Raw genomic sequence first — 11572 nt, 5'->3', positions numbered from 1 at the left:
GGGAAATGTAAATCAAAACTATGAGATATTATTTCATACCTATTAGACTGGCCGCTAATAAAAATTCAGAAAACTGTAAATGCTGGAGAGGATGTGGAGAAATAGGAATGCTTATTCGTTGTTGGTGGGAATGTAGAATGTTATAGCAATTGTAGAGAACTGTTTGGAAGTTTCTAAGGAAGTTGAATGTAGACTTGCTATGTGACCCAGCAATACCGTTATTAGGTATTTACCCAGAAGAACTAAGAGCAGACACAAACAAACATCTGTACATTGATGTTCTTAGTGGCATTATTCACGACTGTCAAAAGTTGAAAACAACCCACATGTCCATCAACTGATGAATGGATAAACAAATTGTGTATGCACATGATGAAATATTACACAGCAGTAAGAAGAAATGAAGTTGTGAAGAATATGACAACATGGATGAACCTGGAGGACATTATGTTGAGAGAGGCAAGCCAGACACAAAAGGACAAATACTGTATGACTGCACTATTATTAACTAAATATATTGTGTAAACTCATGGATGTAATAATTAAAATATAGGTCACCAGAAAATAGAAGGAGGGTAGAGAATGGAAAGCTGAGGGTTAATCTGTGCAGAAATGGTAAAAATGTTGTTTGTAAATCTTTGGAAATGAATAGAAATGGTGACAGCACAACATGGTGTTTGTAACTAGCAGAGTTATTTTACATGTATTACAGTGGTTGAAAGGGAAAGTCTAAGGTCATGTATATTACTAGAAGGAAAGCTAAAAACTGTGACATGGAACTGTATAAGATAGTAAAACCTCATGTAAAACATGAGTATGGGTGATATTGCAGATATAAGGCTGTTTTTGCAAAATATAAATACAAATATACTAGAGAAAAAGGAAAAGAATAGCAGCTATGTACAGCAAGGAATGCATAGAGAGATTGAGTAGTGATGAGTTTTGCTTGCGTTTATTATTATAATTATTATTAGACTAATGAAAGTACTCTAAGAATAATTTTTTTTTTTTAAGATTTATTTATTTATTTAATTCCCCCCCCCCCCTCCCCTGGTTGTTTGTTCTCGGTGTCTATTTTGCTGCGTCTTGTTTCTTTGTCCGCTTCTGTTGTCGTCAGCGGCACAGGAAGTGTGGGCGGCGCCATTCCTGGGCAGGCTGCTCTTTCTTTTCACGCTGGGTGGCTTTCCTCAAGGGCGCACTCCTTGCGCGTGGGGCTCCCCCACGCAGGGGACACCCTTGCGTGGCACGGTACTCCTTGCGCGCATCAGCGCTGCGCATGGGCCAGCTCCACACGGAGTCAAGGAGGCCCGGGGTTTGAACCGCGGACCTCCCATATGGTAGACGGACGCCCTAACCACTGGGCCAAAGTCTGTTTCCCTCTAAGAATAATTGAAGTGATGACTGCATGAATAAGTGATTACACTGAATACCACTGATTTTACACTTTGGATGGATTTATGCTTTATTAATACATATCAATAAAATTGATTTGATTTAAAAAATCTGCCATAACAAGTTTTGGGCCAAAAAAAAAAATCAAGGTGTGACTGAGATGTTTGTTGTTGTTGTTTTTAAAACGTATTCTGGTGAAAGTAATTAAGTAATTAAATCATTTTATTAATATAAAATTGAAATATTTCACTTTCTTTGAACACTAAAGAAAACTGATGCCATCTCTATGTAAGACTAAACACTCTACCCCTATAGGAGAGGGTTAGTGTCATCTGTGACAGAGCAATCTCAATATGACAAGCAATTATATTATGTGGAGGAGGAATGAGCTTAATATCTGGGTTGTGCTTCTGAAATAATTCCCCTTCTTATCTTCCTTCCATCTCACACCACTGGTGCTCTGTCTTGGACTGCTGTGAGATGCACGTCTATAAATAGCAGGTCCTTTCTAACAAATGAACTGCATAATTCATAAGGAAGACTGGTGCTTCACCCTAAGATGCTTAACCTGGAAAAATCATTTCTGTGCATAAAATACAGTATTAGACACTGTGAAAATAAGGAAATGGCCTGAAAATGAAAGCATCATTCAAAGCAAAATCTATAACTTATCTCATAAGCTTTATCTTATAAACTATGAACTATCTTATTTATAAACCATAATGTCCAGACTGTCTGCTTTACATGAAAGTTAACTTGGAGTGGCTTAGGTCACCTTCTAAAGTCTAAATACCTGTATAAAAATATATGTTAAGTGTTTCAAAACTGGTATTTTTTATGTAGTGTCAATTAATAGGTTGACATACTAACTCCTAATATCTGTCATCTTACCTCTATGAAAATAACAGAATAAGAATGTATTCTTAGAAAAAGTTTTAACTCTTGCAGAGGCTTCATCAAATTTATGTTAGTAACTGTTGTGGGGAAGGAGGAAGGATAAAATCAAGGAAAGATGTCCTGGGGCTTTAAAAAATCGGTAATATTTTATTATTTATGATGAATGGTTCATACAGTTTTTCCCTATATTATTCTTTATACTTTTATGTCTTAAATATTTCATAATAAGATCTTAAGGAAGAAGAAGACATCAGAGCTGCTTCAATCATACTCATACTTCAATGACCTTTATATACAGGTCAAGGTATTAGGTGCACATTTATTATGATTTTTGTTTTCAAGTACCTAGACACTCATCCACTCTGAGGTGTCTATACTCAGCCAATTTCAAATCAAAGGAAAACATTTCAATGAATTATCAAAATGACTTTAGATTAAAAAATGATTTTGATTATAGGATTCTTCAACTCCATAAACCTAACTATACCCCATCCCTCTCATCTCCTCTCCTTTCAAGCTTTTTGTAAAAGCTTTTTAAAATTACTATCTCCCCTTAGTCCTCTTTCATTCAACTTCAATCATGCCCTCCAACTGTTCCAGTAAATTGTACTCCTGCATTAATGGTTGTCACTAACAAATTCTTGCTGTACCTTATCTGATTTCCTTAACATCTGTATTGTTCATCTCCCCATCTTTCTTGTCATATTATAGTGCCATTTTTAGCCTTCCTTGATATAATTATTTTGCTTTTCTCTTGTCCAGTTTCTACCACTTATTAGCCATTTGAACTTAAGAAGGTATAACAACTCTAAGCCTAATTTTACCTCTCAATTTAATTTTCTTCGCCTGTAAAGATTACTCATTGCAGCATTCTTTGGACTGATTGTTGCATCCATACAATGCAAAACTGGGCAGCTATATTAAAATAAATCCGTTGTGATCATCTAGAAATAAATTAATTGTGCCCATCTGAAAAAAGTAAGCTGCACAAAAGAGGTGCAATCCCTTTTTACAAAAAAAAATTAATAATAATATAATTATGTAAAGAAGAAAAATTAAAGGAATATGAACTGAATTTTATCAAAAGTTGTTTTTCGGAGTAGATTACATAGTATATTTATCTTCTAAGTTATGTATGCTTATGATTCCAAGTTTTATACACATATATTACTTTGATAGGTCTAAAAACATTTAAAAGAAAGTGAGGAAAAGATATAAATACTTCACTGTATTGTCATAATGGTTAAAAGATGTAGCATTTGGCACTGTGCATGGTACATGCTAAGCCCACAATAAAAGTTTGTTACTATTACCTCTTGGCCCCTTGGTAGTTTCAGTATTCCTCTCTCAATCCTAAATGTTTGTGTTCCCCAGGGTTATATCCTCAGCTCTTTTATATTACTCTTGCCAATGACTCACACATCTCTAGCCAAATTACTCTTTGAAGCTCCAGACCCGCCTACCCACTCTCTTTTGCATACTTCTACTTGTAGATCCTTCAGGCCCCAAACTGTAACATGCACAAAACTGAAATCTTCATACTGACTTTCCATAAGTAGTCTTCCTTCTAGGCTCCCTATTTCAGTAACTAATACCACTATCAATCCATTGCCCAAGAGTATGCACTCACACATAAATATGTACTATTAATGTTTAATATTTTTAAGACACAAATATTTTAATGCAATAATAAAATAGGATGACACTGATATGACAGTGTTAGCATGGAGTCTTGAAGACATTCTAAGGGGAATATGAGCCATTGCATGACTAAATCTGTAAATGAACCCATAAAGATGATCCACTTGGCCATAGTGGTACCCATTCCCTGCCTTCCAATCAGAGTGATCTTTGTACCTTCTATTTAAACCTTTAACAGATCTCTACTGCCCTCAGTTTAAAATTCAGGTATTATCCAACCCCTATGTACTTCTCTAGTCTTACCTCTTTCTCTTCAGCCAGCTTTTACAAAGTCTGCTTCAGCAGTTTGTTTCATAGCACCTCCATAAAAGGAAAAGTATCCTACAGTCTTACTTCTGAGGCTTTGCACACTGTTTCACACTCTGCTTCCTAATCCTGGAACACAATTCTTCCTTCCCTCTTCACTTGGATAACGACAATTAATCCTTCAGGACTCAACTTGAAATCAACCCCATCATATGACCCACCAAGCCCTGTCCAACTTTGATCTACTCTATGCTCAAAACACCATATGATGAGCCTAATCATATCACCCACCAAGCTCCACTATGATTGCCTGCTTTCTTCTTCTTTATCTTATTCCCTAGTGTGCATTAAGTCTATAAATTTAAGGCTTTGTCTTGTGGGGATTTGATAAATATGTGTCAAAGTAATGAAAAACATCATTTGATTTTCTTGTGTGGAGAACATACCAGGTTTCTCTGGAAATGCAAAAGTTCAAAGAAAGATATCAAATAAAATATTACAATAGCGCTAACTTTAAACAGATAAATAGCTTTCTGAAATAGATGGTAGAAATTATATTAGGAGTAGTCAAAAGACAAGATAATAGTTATGTCTTTCTTACTGTGCTTTTAAGTTCTGTTATGTAATATCTCTTGACCACTTTTTCATCACTTGTAAAGTCAGAGTATTCTATTACATGAAGGTTCTTCCAACTTTAAATTCTTGTAATTAATATTTTAAATGTAAGTAAAATCTAATTATGGTACAAATGTTTCCCTGACTACTTAGAGAATAACAATAATGTAGTTTATTTATTCAATTGTCTAAAATGGGAGTAAGGGTATGTTTGTGTGTGTGTGTGTATAATCTTTATAAGCCATCATGGATTGATTAAATATCTTTCATATCATTCTGATAAATTGGTTTCTGTGATTTTGTTACCAAATGGAAAATTTTAATCTTCAATAAAATTGAAGTAGGAAACAGTTTGTCTCAACTATAAAAAGTGTCTTGAAACTCACTCTTTTTTTTTTTTTAAAAGATTTATTTATTTATTTAATTCCCCCCCCCCCCCCGGTTGTCTGTTCTCGGTGTCTATTTGCTGCGTCTTGTTTCTTTGTCCGCTTCTGTTGTAGTCAGCGGCTCGGGAAGTGTGGGCGGCGTCATTCCTGGGCAGGCTGCTCTTTCTTTTCACGCTGGGCGGCTTTCCTCACGGGCGCACTCCTTGCGCGTGGGGCTCCCCCACGCGGGGGACACCCTTGCGTGGCAAGGCACTCCTTGCGTGCATCAGCACTGCACATGGCCAGCTCCACACGGGTCATGGAGGCCCGGGGTTTGAACCGCGGACCTCCCATATGGTAGACGGACGCCCTACCCACTGGGCCAAAGTCCGTTCTTAAATACACTCTTAGTAATTCAAGTGTAATCACTATGACACAACCTTAGATAGAAGTTCACTTATCAATTGAATGGTCTTTTTCTCAGACTCTGTGTGTTTTACTAGGATCTTTTCAGGTGTGGCCTTCTTTGATTAAAGCAATACAGAAACGGGCTTGGAAAATTCAAGATGTTAGTATTACACTTCCTCAAATAAGTATGATTTAATGTTAGTACATTATCATGTGACTTTAGACCTAGAATTTCCAGTTTTCAGTGAATAAGGTAATATCACCTTTAAGAATATATTCACAAACTTTAAAAATATATTCAGAGCAAAATTACAAGCAATTCATCCAAAGAACACATTGACTGTCTTACTAGAATGGACATTGATTGATTACGTACCAATTAAAGCATACATGATTCACAGTGAATGGAAATCAATTGATGCTATCTCTTTAATAAGCCTGATCCTCCCTTCACTGTCTAGGAGAATGGGGATATGAAGACTGTGGGGTCAGAGATCTGTTCTATTTGTCACACAGGTGCTATACTGGAGTTCAGGAAAGATGGTGGGTCCCCAAAATAGTATGGTCAGGGAAGCATCAGACGCTGGCCATGCCCCATGCCACCTTCTCAGCCACCAGCTGGCCTGAGGAGGGAACCACAGAGAGAATTCTGAACTTGGTCCCATAAAGAGCCAGCGCTTCTCCAGGGAGGAGGAACCTGAGCTCAGGAGAGCATCTGGATGAGAGCAGGAGAGGCTCCTCTTCCCTCTGTAGCTGGGTGATATGCATTCTTGTCAGCATAAATACAAAAACTATTTCACAATGCGTTCTTCTAATGCACTGTGATGTGTTCAAAGATCCCCAACAGCATACGTGAAACAGAAAAAAGTAAATTCTCAGGTTCTACACACTTGATTACATAGCACGAGACTGTCGAGTGCAGAGACCTTAAATCTCTTCAGCTCCATTTATTAGGTATCATAAAACATTTATGGCTTACATGCAATTACAGTTGAGCATGGCAGGGGCGATTAAAACTGGAGGATTCATCATGATACTCTTCGGATAATGAGAATTTGGTAAAAATTATACAAATCATGAGAGAAGCAGCTTTGACTACAGTTTTTTTATAATTCTATGCCATTTTTTCAGGTAATCATTTAATTCTGCAATGTTATATAGTACATTTAGAAAAACCTGCTATATATATAACTCTCTCCTATTTATTTTTATTTATTTTATATTTATTCTAATATTGACTCCAAAGATCACACATATTTTCAAATGTCCTTTAGGCTCATGCATTAAAAAGAAGAAAGGAAAAGCCTATGTGGCTTTCTCTAGCTTTCACACTTACTGTTTCATACAATTTTTTAAAAAAGTGGTCTCTCAGAGCAAGAAAATACTGCCTGTAGCAGTTTGATATTATTGATGAATTCCAAAAAAATATTAGATTATGTTTGTAAACTGATCTTTTCCTCTGTGCATATTAGATTATATTGGATTTATAGATTTACTTGATTAAGTAATTATGCAAACCTCTTGTGCCAGTAGGGCGTTGAGTTCCCATCCTTTGGTGGGTGGAGACTCACACATAAAGGGTATGGCAAAAGACAGAGTTGGAGGGTTTTTGATGTTGGAGTTTGATGCTGAAGCCTTAAGCTGGAGCCCCGGGAAGTAAGCTCACAGAGGAAACAGAAGCAAGCCCCAGGAAGACGAAACCCTGAGCCCAGGAAAAAGAAGCCTGAGGAAGGGAGGAATCCAGGAAGCCTGAATCCTCGAAGACATCGGCAGCCATCTTGCTCCAACCAATGGAAATAGACTTTGGTGAGGGAAGTAAATTATGCTTTATGTCCTGGTATCTGTAAGCTCCTACCCCAAATAAATACCCTTTATAAAAACCAACCAATTTCTGGTATTTTGCATCAGCACCCCTTTGGCCAACTAATACATTGCCTTATATTTGATTTCCTAAGGCTTTGAAAACAAACCAACAACATACTTCAACAGTTTCTTTCCACTCTTTTCCTCTGGACTTAATTGCTCCCTCTTATGTCCTGGCTTAGTTGTACCTCTACTCAAGTACTTGCTTTATTCTGTCTAGAAAAAGACTTTTTTTTACGTGTTTATCTCTATGACAGGATTGCCAGCTCTTAGAGGGCAGTGTCTGTGGGGTTTTCATCTTCTCATCCCTCAAAGCCACAGAAATGATTCTTGCCAAAGAGACAAAACTCAAATGTTTTGTGTCTAATTAAGCTGAGTTTAACTTATCAAGTTCGAAAGGGCTTATTTTGGGGGGCTTAGTTTAAAAATCATTTAGAGGAACTGTAATTTCTTACAGTTGACCATTGTGGCCGTCAGGACATGATGACATTATAGAAAACGTGAGTTCATGTGACCAGACCCATTTGGACACCAGGTTAGGCATCAGTATGCCCTGCACATCAGGTTGTAAGCTAAATTGCAAAGATCTGACCTTTCATGTAAGCAGTAGTGTGGTAAACATGGCATTTTTCTTGCTATTGCAACGTAATAATAAAGCATCCAGATGAAAAATGAAAATGTCTGTCACGTGGTTATTTTATTGACAAAAGAACCCAATGCTCAATATATGAAAATGTCTGTCAATTATATGGCTGTTTTATTGACAAAAGAACCCAATGCCCAGTGGTTTAAAGGTATACTTTATATACACTGCATATTCAATTGCTACTTCTAAATGACAATTCAATGTCATTTGAGCAAAATATTTGTTAAAATAACTCAGCTTTATTCTTTTCATAATGCCTTTAGCCCATTTTTAAAATATTTTTTATTTCAGTTAACACATTTATTTCGTGCTTACCATGCTCAAGACTCAAAAAAAGGTGCATTAATACTTTGTAGTCAAATGCACTTTAAGATTCATAAAGCACATTTGCATTCTTCCTTTCATCCTTCTAACAAATCAGTATTGTCTCTGAGGTAAAAGACATTTTGTAAATCCCACTTTGAAAGAGGAAACTGAGGACATAGAAGCTAAATGGTCATGACTGAAATCCCATCGTTAATATACACCTGAGTCAATACTTATAAGTAAGGAAACTAGAATCTCCCTGAGGCTTCTTTCCACTCCACCATATGAACAAATCTCTGGGAATTTAAGGGTAATCTGTGATAATCATATTCATTTGAATATTTTTCTTGCACAATTCTTACTTTAAACAAGAATTCTTCCATTAAAAGAAGAACTTCTTGCAAACAGAATTATTTACAGGAGAAAATGATGTGATGTATGGGATCCATTTTAAAACACTCCAGGAAAAAAGTGAGAGTGGTTGAAAGTTAAAAAGAGATTGGGAAAATGATGGTAATTGTTGTTAAATGAATTATAGAGATACATGGATGCCCATTATGCTATTCTAATTTTGTGTGTTTTTGTAAATTCCCATAGTAAAAAGTTAAAGAAAATAAAGAGAATTTTTAAACATTCACTTGGGAGCATAGAGAGTACATTATTTAAGTAAATGGTTCCCACTGATGCTAACAACAGGGTAATTCTGCACAATGTCCAAGATTACAACTCTTAGAGCTTTCAAACTGCAGATACCATTTAGACTTTCCTTTCAATAAAAATACCTTTACTTTCCAAAAACATTCACTGAGTATTCAAATTCTCCCATGAGCTTACCAAACAAAGCAATGGATCAAGGAAAAACTGCATAGAAACAAAAATTAAAATGCCTTCCCAGAATTCTAGGGAAAAGAACTATGAGGGAAGGAAAAATTATATGAATATACCATTTGATTATATTATTCTCAAACTCTATGTAATACAGTGTGACGTATTTTAAATTTAGGATTTTTAAATGGGATTTAGAGAATAGTTTTTAAAATAATTCAAGGGAAGCAGATGTGGCTCAAACAATTGGGTGCCCACCTACTACACAGGAGGTCCCAAGTTGGGACCCAGTGCCTCCTAAAGAAGGCAAGCAGACGCCCATACCAGCCACAATGAGCTAGATGCCTACACCCGCAGCAACGAGCAGATGCCATAAGCCAGCCAGATGCTACAGCCCATGGGGAGTGGATGTGGCTTAGGCCATTGGGCACTCGCCTCCCATGTGAGAGGTCCTGGGTTCAGTTCCTAGCTCCTTCTGGAGAAGGAGAGCAAACAGTGAGCAAACACACAAGGGAAACATCTGGGGGAGGGGGTAGGTAAATAAAAAGTAAATAAATAAATCTTTTATAAAATTCAGGAATAAAACCAAAAATATGTATAAATTAAATGTAGCATTAAGAAAAAACATCATGATATCGAATGCCTCCTTTACCCTGGGATCCTTATATGGCATTACAGGGGAAGGGTAATGAGAACAATGTAAATATTCCACAGCATAGAAGTGACAGCCCTCAGCACGACATCTATGAAGAAAAGGAATTGTTTTTCTCAGGCAAGAGGAAAAGATGTTGTGAACTATCAGGCTTGGTCCAGTCCATACTGACAGAAAGACAACATTTGATACATGAAATTAAATGTTTTTAGCTAGTATTGGTTAATGTAGGCAAGTTGGTCAAGTTCTTCTAAGGGACACAAACCTGAACTTTCTGGAGAGAGGAGCTACCTTAAATGATTTCTGATCACCCCTTTATTTGATTATATTTAATGTTCATCAGAGTAGGCAGAAGTTTAAAGAGAAGAGTGGAAACATTGAGTCTCTGTTTCGGCATTACCTCAGACCAACAAAATTCGCGTTTAATCTGTAAATCAGAAGCATGCCACACTTGAAGTGAAAGGGAAAAGAAAAAAGTTAGAGTCACCTCAGGAAAAAAAAAGATGGTTAACATTAATGATATTAGCTCTTCTCTTTACCTTCAAATGATTACAAAAGATACTTCAGTTCAATATTATTATCTTTTGTTACTTTTGAGTTTCTATAGTGATTTTTGGCCAATGGTTTAAGGCAGACTAACTCTATAGGTCACTTGTTTCATCATAGAGCCCTCTTTGACTCTTCTCTTGGATATTTTAAAGGAGTAAACTCAGCAATTATTCTGCCTGAATTTGAATCCCTCTTCCACCAAGAGGTGGGGAAAGTTGCTTGAATTCACAAGCCTTAATTTTCATCTCTGTAAATGGATGTAATTGAACCTACTTGAATAAGGTTATTGTGAGGTTTAAATTAGGTAAAACATGTAAAGAGCTCAGGAAATATTAGACACATAATATCTGCTCAGTAAACAGTAGTTTTTAATAATTTTAAGCCCAATATGACATGCATTCCTTTGTAAAGCAAGTTTTCTTTCTATTTTAAATGAAAACAGACTGGTTATAGGTCAACACACCCCAGATTGTGATACTCAGAGTCTTAATTCCTCAGGAGTTAGATTAGAGGATTACTGTGGACCTAGGTAATATTCCTGGGCACTCCTCCATCAAACATTTCTGGGGTCTTGTGCCTACAGCCAGACACAGAACATAGCTGCTGTATCTAATCAAGGAAAGGTAACTGGAGATGCCTGGGAAGTACTCAAGCAAAAGGAACTATGAGTAAGAATGCAGACAAAGATTTTTAAATGAAAAGAGGAGGGAAGAAGAATTTTGCTAAAAATTAAGGAAGTAAAAAATAACTGATGGACCTTACCTTATGTTTAAAGAGATATCCCCACATCCCCATCTATCCCCATTTAGAACACTAAATACGTTTTTGGCAGCATACTGTGCCCAAAGGAGTATGGCTTTAGTCGGAAATATCCTGTTTAACAGAGTATAGTCAACAATGATGTTTACTTACCCAGAATCCACTCCCTTTCTTTGTTCCTAACAGAACTCACTTTTATTCATTTAATCAACCCACTCAATTGCGCTTCTGACTTTAAAAGTCACTGGCTTTACCATTAGTTCTAGGACTGAGCTTGATTAAGGGCCATCGCATCTCTTTTGCCAGTGATTAGATCAGTTGAGTTTGGCCAATGGAAATTCCATGAGA

The sequence above is a fragment of the Dasypus novemcinctus genome, chromosome 11, assembly GCF_030445035.2.
Source record: "Dasypus novemcinctus isolate mDasNov1 chromosome 11, mDasNov1.1.hap2, whole genome shotgun sequence".
Taxonomy (NCBI): Eukaryota; Metazoa; Chordata; class Mammalia; order Cingulata; family Dasypodidae; genus Dasypus; species Dasypus novemcinctus.
This window is presented reverse-complemented; position numbering follows the sequence as displayed.